General features: G+C 52.0%; 1 protein-coding gene and 1 long non-coding RNA gene across 8 annotated transcripts in view; one reads left to right on the top strand and one right to left on the bottom strand.

Annotated features, from left to right (window-relative positions):
• The window catches only part of MEF2D (myocyte enhancer factor 2D), a 33,198-nt gene extending 28,688 nt beyond the window's left edge, over window positions 1–4,510 (bottom strand). For 2 of the 7 annotated variants that reach the window (XM_023640998.2, XM_023641001.2), the window contains exon 1: window positions 4,153–4,510. The gene's annotated coding sequence lies outside the window, so the exon portion shown is untranslated. Of the gene's footprint in view, window positions 1–3,375; window positions 3,600–4,152 lie in introns of those variants that run through there. The other 5 variants (XM_023641000.2, XM_023641002.2, XM_070267032.1 and 2 more) reach the window with 3 other exon arrangements.
• A 6,254-nt stretch (window positions 4,511–10,764) lies between these two features.
• On the top strand, window positions 10,765–13,293 carry LOC138924078 (uncharacterized). The gene is made up of 2 exons (XR_011438690.1): window positions 10,765–10,945; window positions 12,631–13,293. It is a non-coding gene; the product is annotated as an uncharacterized lncRNA (long non-coding RNA).
• Window positions 13,294–18,132: the final 4,839 nt, after the last annotated feature.

Raw genomic sequence — 18,132 nt, 5'->3', positions numbered from 1 at the left:
GAGTGACAAACCACCAAAACACCCAGGTGCTCTGATCACCATGAGGCTGGCGAAACTCCTGTACGTCTAGAAAGCTGACTTACCCAAGGACACATGGTTGCTGAGGGGCAGAGGCAGGCTGGGCCAGGGCCACAGAGAGGAATAAATGAGGGGGACTGTAAGGGGTAGTGATGGAAGTCAGCCAGGGCTTCTCAACTTACGAGCCATGCTTTAGGCCTGCCCGTCTGTGGTCTAACCTCAATCCCTCCTGCTGTAGCCAAGCCTCCTTTCTCCAGAGCTCTTGCATGCCCTTCGCCTTCTTGCCTCCAGTCTCCCCACCCTATCCCCAGTCTCCAATCCTTTAATCATCTTTGCCATTCACTACCCCTCCCCCCACCCCCCACAGAGTGGCAGCTGCTCCGGGGGTGTCTACACACCGGTGTGTATGCGCCACACACCTTCGTGCATGTGTGCCACCACGAAATGCCGTGGACCTGCCAGGTGCATCTGGGCATGCCAGCCTGCACAGACATCCACCCAGCCCCCACGGCTCCAGAAGACTTTCAGCCCCAGGCAGGGGGAGAGAAGAGAAAATAAATATTCCAGGAGCCAAAGAGCACCATCTCTGCTAGGCCAATGTTCAAGGCCTTTCAGCAGAGCCACCAAGAGCCACCAGAGAAGAAAGTGCTTTGAGATCCCCTTCTTTTCCAGGCCAAGTTAGAGCCATTTCTCTCTTTCCCATCTAGCCCCACTGGGAAGTTCTTCTTGAAGTCTAAGTTCCATTCTGCCTGCTGCAATTGTGGACAGACAAGGTAACATCAACCACAACACAGTAAGGTGTCCAGCTTCCAGAACAGAGCTACTAGTACCTAACACCTTCCCCTCCCCCGCATAAGTAAGTCACCAAACTGGGACAGAACAGACGGTTGGCCAGACTCTGGCCCCATGACTGGCTCATAAAAGCCACCAGCAATTACAGTGATGCTGAGGCTATGCCAGCCCTGACACCATCTCCTCCTTCCGTGTAAAAGGGAGATAATTGCCTCAAACCAGTTGACCTCTGAGAGCCTGGCAAGTCCCAGCCATGGTCCCAAGTGGTGGGGAGACCCCACCACCACATGCCATAAGACCCAGAATCTGACCCTGATGATGGGTGACAGGCCCACGTCTGATCCTCATACCCACTGACGGAACCACGGTGAACACCAACTGTGACTTCTGCCGGCACAAGAGGTCGAGGCCTCTATTACCCACCGCACCAAGTCTTTTTCTCCAGTAAGGCCACCACCCTCCGGACTAGAGCGGCAGACAAGCAGGGGCCTGGCTCCAAACACAACTAGGGAAATGCTGGACCCACCCATTTGCCCCTGCCTCCCCTTGCCCACAGAGGTACAGAGTGGGTGGCAAAGTGTTCAACACAGGGCCCGCCCACACCAGGCCACGGTAAGCACTGAGATTCTGGACCCAGTGCCAACCAGGGAGGGCAGGGGGCCCAGCTGGCCAGAAGGAAAAGGTTGACACGACAAGCAGAGGGCCAGGCCTCTCTGAGGGCACGAGGGCCAGGGAGGCCCACAGCAGAGAGACCTTCCCAGGGCAGGGTCAGAGGAGGAGGGTGGGAGGGGCTAGGTCACAATGAATGACGGTCTAATCCCAAGGCCTCCTCTCCCCTGTCCCCCTCAGGGGCCAGGGGGCCTCTCCCAGCCTCCTTGCTAATGATCCTCCAGCCCCCCACCTGGGAAGTCTACCTTCTTCCTTCTCCCCCCCATCATACCTCCCAGGAAAGACCCAGGGAAGATTTTAAAAAAACAACAAAAACCTGCTGGGGAGAGATTATATAACAGCAGCCAGAAAGACTATCATATCTCCCAGCCTATGAGAAGAGCCAGGAGCCAAGAGGGGCAGAGCTGAGAAGCCCCAGCCCCTTCAGCCCAGGAGCAGCGGGTACAGTAAGGTGGACAATGGGCAGCACCGGCTCCCTTCCAAGTCCTCCACTACTCTGTTCCAGGCATTGGGCACAGCAGACAGAAGCTCTAGCCCAATCTCCCCTGCCCATCCTCCAACACACGGGTTATGAAGCTCTCTGACTGGGTCCTGCTTCTCCCCTTGGACCAGGGCCTCCAAGACTAAGGACTGTGTCTTTCTTCCTATGGTCTCTCCTACTATGAAGCTGTGCCTGAAAGAGCAGTCGTGGGGCTAAAGTTCTAACACAGATTTGCTGTGTGATCTCAGGTAAAAAGCTCAACCTCTCTGGTCTCTAAAGGAACATGAGTGAAAGATCCTCCTTTCCCCAGAAAAACCACACTCCTCCCCTTACAAATATACATGCACATACATTCATATACACACACATATACAAACACATATGAGGTGTGTTGTTGGGGGAGTGAGCAGAGGAGTTACAACAAAGAGAATCTGATCACTGAGACCCAAGGGTCCAAATGCCTGTGTTGGGGAAAGTGGGGAAAGAGTTACACATAAGCTCCAGTGTCCCCCCATCACCCCATCTAAACAGGTCCTCAGCAACCCTCACACTGATCCCACCCCACCCCCATCTCCTGTCCAACACACTGGGAAACCACAGGAAGGAAATTCATTCCCAGGCAGGCCGTGGGAGCTGGGACAGCCAGGCTAAGTCCTGGGGCGGGTGTGACCCAGCGGCCACAGGCGGGTAGACATCTGTGAACACTGCCATGTGCCTTTTCAGTGCTCTCTGTGGCTACTGAGACTTCCTTGTTGGGGGGCTGGAGGGGAGTGGGAGGTGGACAGCTTCCTAACTTCAAAACACCCAATCTCACGCTGGCCTGAGCGCCCCTGCTATCTCCAGGCCAGAGCAGCCCAAGGTCACCGCCCCAGACGGCGAACTTCCCATAGTCCAGGCTGGCCCCTGAACTGCCTAGGAGACCCACTGAAAGCACAGGGGAGAGGGGCATTTGGTTTCCCCCAAACCAAAGAAACCAGGCCTACGAGGGGACCTCAAAAGTGGGGCTGGGTACAGGGCCGGGGAGAAAGGATCCACCCACTGTACCCTCCCCCAACCCATCAACAATGCACCGCTTAAGGGGAGGCAAAGAGTACCTCCCACTCAGAAGGACAAACCTGGGATAACCTAGTCAGCGGCACCGAGCGTGCCCACACCCAGGAGCCCTCCTTTATGGGGAGAGCCCTCCGGAGGCTGCTGAGAGGTCAGTTTGAATCAGGGGGGGAGGGAGGCCCTTTCCCCAAACCCTGTAAGACCCAAATCTCATGGGATGTGGGCTGGCACCGGGGTGAGAGACTAGAGGCATTTGAGTCTCCTTGGCCCTCCCTACCCAAAAGCCCCCCCAACATCCCCTCGACCCCCACTCCCAGCCCCGTTCAGCCTGCCATAGGTGGAGAGAGGGAGTGGAGAACTCTTGCCCAGATGCTGAACAGCTGCAAACTTCTGGCCGGGGGTTCTTCAGCTGGGGCTGCTGACAAACCAGATCAAGGGTCTGAGAAGCGAGCTAGGAGGTCCCAAGGAAGGGTCCTGTGGTGTCCACCTCCGTGGTGACTCTGCGTCCCAACTCCACAGGCACCCGGCAAACCCGGGCCCCGGACGCACACACCCTCACGCACCCCAACCCACCACCCCGGTGTCATCTGAACAACATCCCCCCTCCCTCCCCCGCTTCCCAAACAGCTGCGGCTCCCCCCGCCCCCACCCTCCCGCCGCCCTCCCAGGCCCCCTTCTGCACCATTTCGGGCCAAGGAGGAGGGAACAGGCGGCGCTGGGAGGGAGAGGGAGGGAGGGCCGGCTGTTAAAATGTCAGTAGCTCCCGGCTGTCACCGGAGACCCCCTCTGAGGATGGCACCCCTTCCCAGACCACTCGGAGGCCGTCGTAACCCCCAGACACCAACAGACCGGCGCGCCCCCAAGCCGCCGGTGCCCACCCCGACCCCAACACCTAAGGGAATTACAGCCCACTTCACTTATCCCCCACAGCCGACTCCCTAACACAAACAAACAGTCCCCATGTAATCTCCCACCAACGCCACAAGACCACACAGCCCGCTCCGCGAGTTCCTCCCAGCCCAGGAGGCCACCCCATCCCACCCCTCAGGGGGACGGTCTAGACCACCCTCCACCCCAACCCCAGGACGGGGTGGGGGAGGGGGCCTCTTAAAGCGGCAGGAGCATTATTTTTCTCTACTCACCAGCCCCGCTGGGAGAAGGGGGGGGGTGTCACGGCTGGGAGGGGGTAGCCCTCGCCCCTAGTCCGGGAGATCTTCAACACCGGGAAGCCGAAGATCCGGGCGGGGGGAATAATAAATGAGGCTGGCGTCCGCGCGGGCCCTGGGCGGCGCCGGGGGGCCTGGGCCCCCTTCGTGGGCACGGGGGTGGGCAGGCGGGCGGCGGTCAAGCAGGGGACCGGGGCCGAGCGCCCGAGCCGCCTCGGCTGTTGTTGATATTTTGCTTCCTTCCTCCTTTCGGGCTCCAAAGGTAACTCCTCCAGCCCCCGGGAGTCGAGGCCGACGTAGGCACAGCTCAGCCTAGCTTGAGGGGTGGGGGGACAGGGGTGATGGACAGGCGGGGGGGCCAATGGGAGGAACCTGTGGGGGCGGAGGGGCGGGGCCGGAGCAGGGGCGGACCTGAGGACGCGGCCCCGCCCCTCGCTTCCCTCGGGCCGGCCGGGCCCGTCCGGGTCGGCCCCCACCCCACCGCCCTCCAAAGCTAGGCTGCAGCGCCGGGAGCGGCAGATCCCTCCGCCAGCCGGGAGGGAGGGAGGAAGGGACGGAGCCAGGCGAAGTAGGGAGGCGAGACCCAGAGGCCTTTAAAGGGATCGGCCCGCGCCCGTGCTGCCCCTCCGAGCTCGCCGGACGGCCGCCCGGCACTGCTGCCACCACGCGCTCAAGGAGGTCCTTTCCGGGGAGGCTCCGCGGGCTCCGTGCACACTCTCCCAGACACACGTTATCTCGACGTCCCCACCTTCCTCCCGCCAAGCCCCCAGAGAGTTGGGAGGTGGGAGTCGAAGTAGATAAATTAAGGGTAGACACTAAGTGGGGAAAAGATTCCATCTCCTCCACTTAGTGTGTGCCGAAGCCTCACTTAAAGGGACATGTTCATTTCTGGGGAGTTACCTGGGGAGCTCGTTTGCTCCCTCTACCTGTGACAGGCCCCCTCCCCTCCCAGGGCCCGGCTCGGCAGACGCCCAGCAATTTAAAGCTACAGCTCATACTTGTAGGGTGACCTAATCCCCAGTGCCTGCGGCCCCAGAGCACTTACAGCCGAGGGGGGCAATTTAAAGGGGCGGGACCCTAATTTCTCCCAGCGTAGGAAACGCCCAAAAGCATTTTGTTAAAGAAGCAGTAGTAGCTCTTTGAAAAACATTAAAATTTAAAATTCTGGTTGTCCCAGGGTGTGGCGAATCTTTCTGTGTCCTAAGCAGGAGTGTAGGGGCTGTGCCTACTGGACAAATGTCCCGTCACCTTTGCTCTCTCGCATCACTGTTAACCTCCAAGTCCTGCTGCTTTCTACCTGGAGGTTGAGGAAATGATGGAATCTAGCTTAGATCTCAAAGAACCTTGCAGAACAGAAGGGCACTCAGTTCTTCACACACCCTGGTTTCTATCTGGCTGGGTCTGAGTTACTGAACAAAAACTGATTCTGGGTCAAATGCCGAAGAGACTATTATATACAGAGAGAGGCAGCATGTCGTGGTGATTAGAAGCATCAACTTTGGAGTAGTCAAGTTGCCTTGGTTCAAATCCTTATTCCACCATTTGTTAACTAAACACAGGCACATTATTTAACTTCCCTGTACCTCATGATCCTCACGGGTAAAAAGGGAGATGGGGATAATAGTACCTAACTCATATATTTGGTGTGAAAATTAAATTAGTTCATAGAAGTAGATTGCTTAGAACAGTGCCTCATGCTGCATTATAATAACTCAAGGGCTGGACTTGCAAAGACACCTTTAGGCCCATTATCCTATACAAGCCTCAAAGGAGGCAAGTTCAGTGGAATTGCTCTGCAAATAGGTTGAAGGCTTGTCTTGTAGTCCTAAGACCAGAAGCCAGCAGACTCCTATTTCCTTGGCCTCAGTTTCCAACCCTTCCACCTGGCCCCTCCCTCAGGAAACCTGATTTAAACAGTGTCCCACTTTGTCCCCAAATGTAGCTTCTCAGTTGCCCACTGGATCTGGGAGATGGGGCCCCAGCACCAGACGATGTCAGCATTCCTTGCCAGGCAGGGCTAACTTGCCTGAAGGACTTCAGGGTAGGCAGGGGGAGCCATCTGCCCCGTCCCCAAGGACTCTGAGAAGAACAGAGCCTTGTGCCAGGCCTGGGGCTTTGGAAGTAGCAGGATGGGAAAGTGCCCCCCCTCCCTCAAGTGGGGAACCTCCCCTCACTTGTGGCCTCTATTTTTAGTGCTTCCCCAGGCTCTAGCTGGAGAAACCGTTTAGTCATCAGGGTGTTTATTTTCCGGCTGTTTCCGACGTCGGGAAAGCAGAATGTTGAGACTGGAGAGATCCAGGGCTGCTGGAAAAGACTTCTTACGAATAGGCCTGGGAACTCAGCCTTCAGACCACTGGGTCCCAGATCACAGAAAAAAACCAAAGTGGGCAGGGGGGCAGCCAAGCCCGCAGGAGACCAAGAGAGCTGAGTTCCCAGCCTGCCCCTAGTTTTGAGGCTCTCCAAGCCAGAGACCCCTCTGGCCCCAGCTCCACTTGAAGGATTCACTCCCAAAACCTAAGCAGCCCCAGAACAAATTCTTTCCCAGGGCTAATTCCCAGAAACCCCCTCCCCAACCCCTTATAGAACTGCGTGGTGAGCCTCCCGCCAACCACAGCTCCAGCCAATCTCAAGCCCGAGGCAGGCTTGCCAGGGCCGTGATTGGCCAGCTAGTCCTCCTTGCCATGGAATGTTGGGTCCTTAACAAAGGAATGAGGAAGGAAGGTGAGTCACCTGGGAGGGTGTTAAAGGGCCAAGATCAGGAGGGAGAAAGGAGGGGAGGGAAGAGCTCAGTAAGGGAGATGGAGTGTCCTGGCCCCTGAGATGCTGAAATGATAATTCATTAGAGAACAGAGTAGGAGTAGGTGAGGCAGACATGGCAAATGAGGCAGAATTTTTCTTTCTTTATTTATCGAGAGAACTTAATGAGAAAGGATAAGTAACAAACATGAGGTCTTGATTTCCGTGGCGGACTAAGAAAGGATCTAGGGAATAATGTTGTTGGAAGTTAGATTATAATGATTTCCTAAAAGTGACTCACTACATCTTTTTCTCCTATTCCCTGGATAACCGGTCCTAGAATCCTCTAGGTGGAAAATGCCTGAGCAGGCTCAGACACCTCAGTCTCATTTTTCCTTCTCCCCTTCTGGCTACTAACCCATCTTTCCTAGAGAAAAGTCATCTAACAGCCCAAAGTTTCTATAAAATCCCCTAAGAGTCAGACAGATGCCCACCAAAGTCCTAAAAAGTATGTGTAAACTCCTCTGTGCAGTATCATCTTCAAAAGTTTATATGGCAATGGGACACCAACAGCTCCCTTATCCATGCCCCCCCAAGCATCCCTAATCCAACTTAATCTGGAAAGGTCTTCCTCATCTCAAGGGCTGCTCCTCTTCCTGCCTGCTGTTCCGTAACTCTGGGATGCCATTCCTGTTGTTCCAGCCTCTGTATGGCTGCTTGGTTGACCTTTCTTGCCTTCCCCATAGTCGTTTGGACAATTTCCACCCCTGACCTTCATCCATCTCATCCCCTCCATTGGGCTGATCATTCTTCCTCCTAGTTTTACAGTAATCCAGCAAGTTCCCCCATCTCTCCCCAAATCTTCCACCTTGCTTGTGAGGGGAAGGGCCATCAGCCTGTGTCCTGGTGGTCCTTCTGTGTATATATTCTCCATGTGGACATGTGTGTCATCCTCTGCCTCCACTTGTGTACAGTGCTCTCTACTCTGTATTTACCTCATCAGTACACACCATATGGTACTGACGTTTTGGGTTTCCAATTTACTCTTCTTCACCAGATCCTGAGCTCCTTGAGGGCAGCAGTTTTAACTCAACTTTGGGTCTTCAGGGCCTTGCAGGACCCTGCATGGAATGGGCTCAGCAGATGTCTGTTACATGAATCTGTATATGTGTATGTATGTAGCTGTGTATCTGCTTCAAGATTATAAAAACTTTATTGAACACCTCTATTTGTCCACTGATAACTGTGCTAGCCCAGGGATGGGGCTCTGCTCTGACAAGTCCGACTCTGGGCCAGCGTTGGGGGGACAGGGGTGCTAGTCAGGCAGAGAGGTGTCCAAGGCTGTGCTGGCAGAGTTGTGCCCCAAGCTCAGAGACAGGGTGCCTGGGGCCAGGCCCGGGGCAAAGGGCAGAGGCCCCACCCTGGAAGTGAAGGGGGCAGGGAAGGGGTACCAAAGCCAGGTCCTCGGTCAGTGCCCCCCCACAAGAGTTGCCTGCCCCCGGCTGGGCAGGATGTGGTGGCAGCTGCAGGAGGGTGGGCAGGATGTGGGGGTGGGGGCAGCTGAAACGAAGCTTGACAGTCGTCTCCCCAGCTCCTCCCTCCTTCTCTCTCCCCCCGCCATCCGCCCCCTCCAGGTCACGTGCTTTCAGCTCGGGCACCGACGGACTATTTTCCCCTTTCCGCGGAAGGACATAATTGACATCGCAAACTCGAGTCACCACTGACTTCAGCTGTACCACGCCTTTTTCTTGCCCCATAGCCCAAAACGGAAAGTTTGCCAGATACACATTTCTTTAAAGCTCTGAGCACTAACCCGGGAGTGGCCCCTTTAAATGCAAATGAACCGCCTTCACGCTCTCGGCCCCCACCCCCATCCCAACTTTGCTCCTCGTGCCCAGACTCCGCCAGCTGCCATTGACGTCACGCGTGCGTCAGCGTCGCCAGCCCAACCAGACGGCACGTGGGGGGAAGAAAGTGGCCTTAAAGGGCCAGATGCTTTTGGCCTGCCCGGTTACTGCTGTGAGATTTGGCCTTGAAAAAGAGGAATGGGTGTGGAAATTTATTAGAACTGGAAGAAATGCGGGATAGACGTTAGGAAGGACTTCCCAGGGTAGGAGGGCCAAGCCTTTTCTCTAGATTCCCCAGAAATTTGGGTATTTGTGCCTGGGAGAGAAACCCAGGAGGAGCAGAATAATTCTGAAGGTAAAGGAGACTTGGCGTTGAAGACTCACCCAATTATAATTTCAGCCTTTCCTCTATCCCTGTCAGTGTCCACAGTGCAAGGATTTTGTTCACTTTGGTACCCGCAGCACCAAGAACAACGCACGTAGTAAATAGTCAATTTAAGTCTTTGTAGAATAAATGGAGTCCAGTGCACAGCCACCTCCCCTAGGACGCATTCCCTGATTGCTCCGCCCCCCCCCCCCACACCCCTTCCCCCCTCTCGTAGTACACACCTGCAGCTAGAGACAATCTCACTCTCTTCTGAACACCCGCACCGTTTAATGATTTAAGGGACCTACCTCTTCCTTCCATGCATTAGGGACCACTGGGCAGTGGTTAGGAGCACAAACCTTGGAATCATGTAAGCATGGTTCCGATTCCATTTATACTGTTTACTAGCTGAGTGACTTTGGACAAGTCTCTTCATCTTAGTTCTGATAATTGTCAAATGGGGCTAATGCTACTTAGACCATTGACTTGCCATGAAAGTTAAATGGAACAATTTCTACGAAGCTCTTGTGTGGTATCTATTGCATAGTAAGTGCTCAATAATCGTAAGGAGTAGTTTTAAGATGGCCATCTCCCCCACTAAACTGTGAGCTTCTTGAGAGCAAAGACCTCGCCATACTAATGTATTCCCAGTACCAACACAATGTGAGGCTTGTAGTTGATGCTTTAAAAAGTTTGTTGAATGAGTGAATGATTTCAGTACTTCCTGGAATCTGACCTCCAAACCCACCCCTGAAGGGAGAAAACGTTACAAATGCCCCCTCTGTACCCCAGGTTTTAAGCTCTGTGGTACAGCCTCAAGGTAGAATTGGGGTGAGGCTCTAATCTCTGTGGTTAAACCAAAAGCATTATGCAAACAAGCCGCAAATGATTGGTTTGCAGTGGAGACCCAAGGGGGGGCCTCCCAACCTCTCCACATCCCCAACTCAGCTCTAAAACCTGTCCCAGGAAACCCAGGCTGGGCTTCCGCCAGGGACAGAGGACACTAAAAGGGAGCTGGAAGAGGGGAACTTCTTGCCCCTTCAGAGCTTCTCAGCCCAGACACTAATGCATCTTTGGCCTTTTCTTCTCTGGAGCCTGATCTGTTCCTCCACCAATTCCTCTCCCCAGCTCTGCCTCCCATCCTCCACCCTAACCTTCATTCCGTCAACGGCTTCCCAATAGTTATAGTGGGGGGTGAGAGGGGAACAAGACCTCCTGTCACCTGATTCCAGCTCCTTGGCCAGAGGAGCAGTAGCCACCTCGTCCTGGTTCAGCCTGTCTTGCAGCTGCTTATCGATCTGATTTCAACATCTGTCACCATCTCTGAAGTGGAAGGGCTGACAGACAACAGGGTCTTCCTGCCAGGGGAGGAGCTATGAGCAGAGGGTAGCGAGAGCCCTCTCTTTCCTTGAAGACCAGAAAGAAGCAGTGAGACCCTCCTCTGGCTGAGAGCAATACTGTCAACCCAAGGAACCCTGGGGGGTGCGGGTGGGTTTCCCCCACAGGATCTCCCATCAGCCTTGATGGTGGCTCCACCCCCTGCAGGGATAGGGTGACGCCCAGGAGCACTCTGTGTTCCAGAAAACCCCAAAATAACCCGCCTTCACTGTCCAGCTGCTATTTCTGTCCATCTTGTTTAATTATTCAAACCCAAGTTGGGGAGTGAACTATAAAAAGCTCTCCTACTTGGGGACCCAGGAGAGCCGGGAGACTCGCCAGGTTGCAATAGCAGCAGACCACAGGGTTTGGGTGAGGTCACTTGGTCCGGCCTCCTGCCTGGAAGTTCCATCTGCTGTTTGCCTGCTTCCTCTGCTAGAAGGTAGAATCCAGACACCCCTCCCCAAACCTCCCTCCTGCCCTCATTTCAGCGTCCCTCCAACCCTGTTCTGCCTGGGAGCTGGGCTCCGCCCTGCCTCCCTTTACTCTGGAAGTATATCCTCTCGGTCCACTCTTTGCTGGCTGCTCCCTAGTCTTGCTTCTTAATTTGCAGATCGTATTGTCAGACCCAAGCATTCAGGACGGAGGGAGGTGGGGTGGCAGGGAGTGTAAAGAAGTCAAGTCAGGTGGACACAGACAGGGAGATGGACACCATGCCCTTGGAGGCGTGGTGCAGCTGGGGGCAGGGGAGCACTGTTCCGGGTGGGAGAGGCTCCTGACCATGGCAGGTGAGCCTCTCCCGAGGCTTCTCTTGGGAACTCGGACAATGTAGCTGAGGGGATGGTGGGAAGGCAGCAGGAAGGCCTTTCTTTCTTTTCTGGCCCTAGCCCTCTTCTGGTTGGCCAGAAGTCCAGTGTGAGTTTCCACTGAAGCTGAAACCCAGGGCAGGTTAGTGAGGAAAGGAAGATTCCCCTGGGGGCCTCTTCTGTGACCCATTCCCACCACAGGCCTTTCCTAGAAATTTGGTAACAAGGGGTGTGGTCATGGTTGCTATGGCAACATGGAATTATCACAGTGATGATGGGCCCTTGGAGGTGGGGAGAGAGGAGATTTGTGTTAGTGAAGGAGAAGTTACATGGTCTGAGCAGGAGGGGCTGCAAGAGAGGCTGGGGCAGCTACAGAGACCCCAGAGACAGGCGCACATGGCTGTGGAGTTAAGGGATGGACAAAAAGACAAGGAGCCTTGAGCCCCAAGAAAGGGAGAGACCACAGGGACAGATCCAGAGACCCAAGGCAGAAAGAAGGGCAGACATGTGACAGCACAGAAGTGGGCTGAGACACCCAATATGGGAGGGGGAACAAGCCACCTGGCAGATGCTGGGGACAGGGGAGCATGGCAGGACTTTCCAAGAGTCAGTGTGGGACCTGGGTCTTAAAAAAGAACCTTGGGTTTCACACTCGGGCCTATTTTGGGGCTTGTTCCCACACATTCCCTGTCAGCAGCGGCGGCAGCTCCTGTGGGGTCCAGCCTGGCTCTCCCTGCTGCAGCTGCTACTAGAGCTACAGGGGAGGTTGCTGAGGTAGAGGGAAGAGGCACGCCGTTGCTAAGCAACCAGAGGCTGTGTACCTGGAGGGCATAGGAGGGGGCCCTGGCACTGATTACACCAAGGGGAGGCAGGGAGACAGTAAAGGAGCAGGGTGGACAAAGCTCGAGGTTCCCTCTCCCATCTTCCTCACGCCAGTTACAGAGGAGGGATGGACTCCTCACCCAGTCAGCATGTTAATGATTGTGTAAGTGTGTGTGCACCTGTGCCACACTCACACTATCTCTGAGGGCTGGCGGGGGCCGGGCAGGGGGTAGGGGATGAATAACCAGTTAAGCATCTTTCATGGGGTGACAGGAGGGGTCGAGGACTTGCCCTGTCTTCTCAAAAGTAGGCGACTCTCCGGAAATGCAAAGGCCCAAGGTGGGAAGCCTGGTGGGGAGATGGAATGGGAGGCTACACAGAAGAGAGGCACCCTGTCAGCGGGGGTTCCTCACCCATCCTGGAAGCTCAGTGTTCTCAAAGCTGAAGTGCTCCACTGTATTTCCTTATCTTTATCCTATTACTTTAAATTTATTTTTAGGTTGACTGGAGTTTGACAGAGGGAACCATCGATAGGAAAGACTGTATTCTTTCTCCTCTGCGCCTTGTCACCCATCCAACCGCGTCTCTAACGGGTCTGAGGACTTGTCAGGAAGCAGCGCAGGCCTTCTCTCATTGTTGACACAGGGCCATCACCATGCTTCTTCACTTCCCGCGTTGGTGAAGCTCCTATCCAGAAGGAGCACTTCCGTTCAACAAGTATTTACTGAGCAGCTATGAAACTTGCTGGGGGAGTGATGAGGGATGGGCCCTGTGGTGCAGAAGGAGTTCCTTCAAGGGCCTCTCCCTCCAGGGAGGTTACTAATGAGAGGCACTGTGGGGGCCCGGTGGCTGCTTTCACTTGTTTCACAGAGTGGGCTTCCAAGTAAGCTTTCCTCTGAAGAGCCGGGCCACAGCTTAAGTTGTTTGAAACTCCTCTGTGCTCTGTTATGGAATATCCATGCCATAGAATGCCCCACGGCCTTGCAAAGCAGGAAGTGGATCTGGGCCCACTGATGCACCATAGTCTCAGAGACAAATTGTTCAATGAAGAAAGGAAGTCTCAGAGCAATCTATACAACAGTAGGCCATTTATGCAAATAAGCAGGTGTGGGGATATGTGTATTAATCAACTCTCTATAAACTGAGTGGCTTAAAACAACAACTATCATTATATTATTATTGCTGATGGCTGGGGTTCAGCTGGGTGGTTTTCGGTCGGAGTCTCACGCTGTTGCTTTCTGACAGGCTTTGGGGCGGAGGCTGTCTCACATGTCTGGCGCCTGGGTGGGAGCACTCAAGCAAGGTGGGGTTGGGAAAAGCTATGATCCTTTCTCTCTCTATTCTCTCTGTGTGGTGTCTCCTGCATGGGGCTTCAGGGTAGCCAGACTTCTTACAAGGTGGCTTAGGGCTCCAGTAGTGTGTGTCCTGGGATAGAGAGCCAAGGGGAATCAATATTGCTTCTTCTGCCCTAGCCTTAGGAGTCACCTAACATCACTTCTGTCGTACGTGGGCGAGGCAGTCACAGAGGCTGCCCAGGTTGTGGGGTAGTGGACGGAGCCTCCATCTCAGGCAGCATGGCAAGGTTTTAGAAGAGCATGTGGAATGGGAAATGTTGTCGTGGCCATTTTTGGAAAATACACTCTGCTGTACTACGTTCGTATACATGAATGCAAGCGTACAGAGACAAGGCCTGGATCTGTACCAGGCCGTCAGCAAGGCTTGCCTCTGGGGCAAATGAGGTACAGATATGTTTCACCTTTCCTTCATATGTATTACTTGAATCTTTTTTTTTTTTTCGAGGAAGATTAGCCCTGAACTAACTACTGCCAATCGTCCTCTTTTTGCTGAGGTAGACTGGCCCTGAGCTAACACCCGTGCCCATCTTCCTCTACTTTAGATGTGGGACGCCTACCACAGCATGGTGTGCCAAGCGGTGCCATGTCTGCACCCGGGATCCAACCTGGCAAACCACGAGCCACCAAAAGGAAATGTGCGCACTTAACAGCTGCGCCACCGGGCTGGCCCCTTGAATCTTTTACATTGAGATGATATATACTTATTTTATTTGTTTGATGGAAAGGAAACAAAAGAGAAAAAAAAGAAGGAGAAAATAAGCCAACTTTGCTGTAAGCCTTTTATAATAAAAGGGTTTAATAGACTGGTATTTCTGGGGAATGTTGCATAATACGTCTGAATTTCATCAAAGCATTTAATTTGGTTGACTATAATATATTTTAAATACGATGCAGAAATGTGGACAGCATTATTATTACTATTATTCCAGCTTTACTGAGAGATAATTGACATATAACATTGTATAAGTTTAAGGTGTACAATGTGATGATTTGATACATGTATTGGTTGTGAAATTATTATTACAATAGGGTTAGTTAAATCTCCATCACCTCACATAATTGCCTTTGTGTGTGTGTGTGTGTGTGAACATTTAAGATATACTCTCTCAGTAATTTTCAAGTATATAATACAGTATTAACTATAGTCACCATGCTGAACATTAGATCCCCAGGACTTATTCCCATTGTAACTGGAAGTTTGTACCCTTTGACCAACCTCTCTGTATTCCCCGCTCCATAGACAGCATTATTCATTCACTTAACAAATAGTTATTGAACACCTACTGTGTATTAATTGAACAGCTATACTCAGAACATCTTGTTAATGATCTGTGTCAGCTTTGAGGGGCATCTCTCGTAGTTTCATCCATTGCCTCATCCTGTTTAGCACTTTTATCTGGAATGAGAAAAGCAGGCTTGTCAAGGAGGTGGCATCCTAGTGTAAAAAGACTTTTTTTTAAAAGATTTCATTTTTCTCAGTACATAGTTGTATATATATTTTAGTTGTGGGTCCTTCTAGTTGTGGCATGTGGGATGCCACCTCAGCCTGGCCTGATGAGCGGAGCCATGTCCACGCTGAGGATTCGGACCCGTGAAACCCTGGGCCACCGAAGTGGAGCGTGCGAACTTAACCACTTGGCCACGGGGCTGGCCCCAAGACTTCTTATATTAGATAAAAATGGTGAAGATGTTCAGCTTCACTCTTCGGTTATCTATTGCTATGTAACAAACCACGTTAAAACCTAGTGGCTTAAAACAACATTATTATTGTTATGGTTTTGGGCTGACTGAGCTCAACTGCCTTGTTCTCCCTCAGGGTCTCTCATGTGGTTGAAGACAGACAGTGGCTGGAGCCATCTCAAAGGCTCCCTCACATGTCTAGTTGTCAGCTAGGACCTCAGCTGGGAAGGTCACCTGGAACACCTACCCTTGACTTCTCCACATGACCTCAGCTTCCTTATAGCATGGCAATAGACTTCCAAGTGCAAACGTCCCAACAGGACCAGATGAAAGCCATATCACTTTTTACGACGTAGCTTCAGAAGTCACATAACCTCACTTTCACTCTAGTTACAGGCCCGCCCAGATTCAAGGGGAAGGAACAGAGATGCTCCTCTCAATGAGAGGAGTGCCAATGCCATGATAAGAGCATGAGGCATGGGAGATTTTGGTATGGCCATTTTAGAAAATACAGTCTCCTACATTTACCAAATAGCAAAGAAATTAAAACTAAGCAATGATGCTTGTATTTTTCTAATGAATGGCAATTGACTCGGTTAACGCAGAGTGGAAGCCGAGTCCTCTGTGTCAGGCTAGATGGGCTAAGCTGCGCTGCTGTGATAACCACCCCTAAATCCCAGAAGCTTAACCTAGAGTCAGTGCCGGACAGCGGCTTCTCTCCAGGGTGCTACCAGCTGGCGACTCAGCTCATGACGCACATCATATGCAGGTTAGTAGGGGAGGTTCCGCTCCACGTAGTCACTCAGGACCCCAGGCTCATGGAGGCTCTACCATTTTGTAGCTACACCACCTGGAACGCAGCTACCACATCAGGGAAAGAAAGGCCAGGGAATCATATGCAGGATTTTTGTTGCCTGAACCTGGAAGTGACACACTACGCTTCCAGTCTTATTTCATTGGCCCAAACTAGTTATACAGTCCTGCCCAACTGCAAGGAGGCTGGGAAATGTAGCAGAGTAAACAGAATTTTTGGTGAGAGATTGGTGGTCTCTGCCACCTTGCATGGCACCTACAGGGCCATACGTGATCTGTCTTCCACCTTACCTCTCAAACCTTTTCTCCAGATAGCCACATGGCTCGCCTCTTCCCTTCCTTCAAGTCATTGCTGAGAGGTCGCCTCCTCAATGAAGCGTCTCATCACCGTATTTAAAATTGCTGCCCACCCCTCTTCCTCTCCGTCACCCGTGTTGTCCCTTATTCTGCTCCTTCCTTTTTCCAAAGCACTTATTACTTCTAACATACTAAACAGTCTGTCTCTCCCTGCTGCAGTGTCAGCTCCGTGAGGGTGTTGACCTGTGTCTGCTTTGTTTAATGATGGGTCCCCAGTACCTAGGATAGTGCCTGGTACACCGAGGGCGCTTAATAAATATTTGTTCGAGGACTGAGTTTTTAAAAATACTTGCTGCTGGCAAGGCTGTGGTAAGACTAACACTTCTATCCCTCTTAGTGGGACTATAAATTGGTGCAGTAGAGTTTTAAATAAACTTTTAATTTTGGAATAGTTTTAAATTTACAGAGAAGTTGCAAAAACAGTACAGAGAGTTCCTGTATACCCCTCACGCAGTTTCCCTAAGGTTAACATCTTACATTACCATGGCACATTTGTCAAAACTAGGAAACTAATATTAACATATCCCTATTAACAAAACTCCAGACTTCATTCGATTTCACCAGTTTTCCCATTAATGTCCTTTTTTCTACCCCAGGATTCAGTCCAGGGTACCACGTTGCATTTGGCCATCCGTGTTTTTTAAATGTGCTTGTTCCTTGTGGAGAAAAGGGCCCTCTTAACGCTGCACTGGTGGAGAGGCAACTGTGAGGTCTCGCAGCCTCAGCAAGGGCAGGTTGGTGTTGATTTGCAGCAGAGTCAGGCTGAACTCCTTTCTGGACCCTGGACCACTGGCCCCCGTGTGGTGTACCCATTTCCTTTCACCTTCTGTGCCCTCTGTCTGTTAATTGGTATAGACTTTTTGGAGAACATTAGGCCATATGTAAAAAGGTCCTTTATCAGGTACATACCCTTTGAGCAGCAACTTCTCTTCTAGAAATATAATCCAGGGAAATAAACACGGGCACAAAGGTTTAGGTATAAGGATGAATCAGGAAGAAATCTTTGTAAACAAAACATGGTGCTGAGGAACTTCAACAAGTAGGGATTTTTTGAGAGATGCTGAATAGCAATCAGGATTGTAAGGAGTGAGATGACTGGATCTAGGAAAGATGCCACACTGACCCTTCTGGAGATCTCAGTGCCAGAGACTGGTGGCCCTCTCTCCAGGGTGCTACCAGCTGGTGACTCAGCTCCAACTGGCTGCCCTTCCTGGGTGCCGCCCTCAGCATTCTAATTCCCACGGCAGAGGGGAAGGGAGTCTGAGTGTCTGCTCTAGAGTCCTGAGCCCAAGGTCCTGGTCAGTGGGTGGCAGACTCCGCTAACCATTAACCCCACCAGTCACGTGGAAGGAGGGAGGATCGGTTTCCTAAAGGAAGAGACCCAGAGAAAGCAACCCCAACAGACAACCACCACAAAGGATTTGCCACATAGCATTCTTTTATATATTGAAACTTAAACCATCTAGATGGTTATTTTATAGTGCACGGATGAAGTAAATTATAGCATATCCTGTTTAACATGGGGAAATGTTTACAATATAGATGGAAAAAAATAGGTTACAAAATAAGATGCATAGTGTGATTCTAATTGCAAATATGGTTGGAAGAAAATACATCAAAATGTTACAAGTGGTTATCACTTTATGATGGTATCATGAGTTATTTTTACCTTTTTTTTGCTTTTTAAATATTTGCTAAATTTTCTGTGATGAGTATGTATTATACTCAGGAAAAAAAATTTTTTTAAGTTCATGCTCTTTGATCGCGTAATTTCTCTTCTAGCATTCTATTCTAAA

This window comes from Equus caballus, chromosome 5 (genome assembly GCF_041296265.1).
Source record: "Equus caballus isolate H_3958 breed thoroughbred chromosome 5, TB-T2T, whole genome shotgun sequence".
NCBI classification, from domain to species: Eukaryota; Metazoa; Chordata; class Mammalia; order Perissodactyla; family Equidae; genus Equus; species Equus caballus.
Note: the sequence above shows the minus strand (reverse complement) of the source record. Positions and strands in the feature narration are given on the sequence as shown.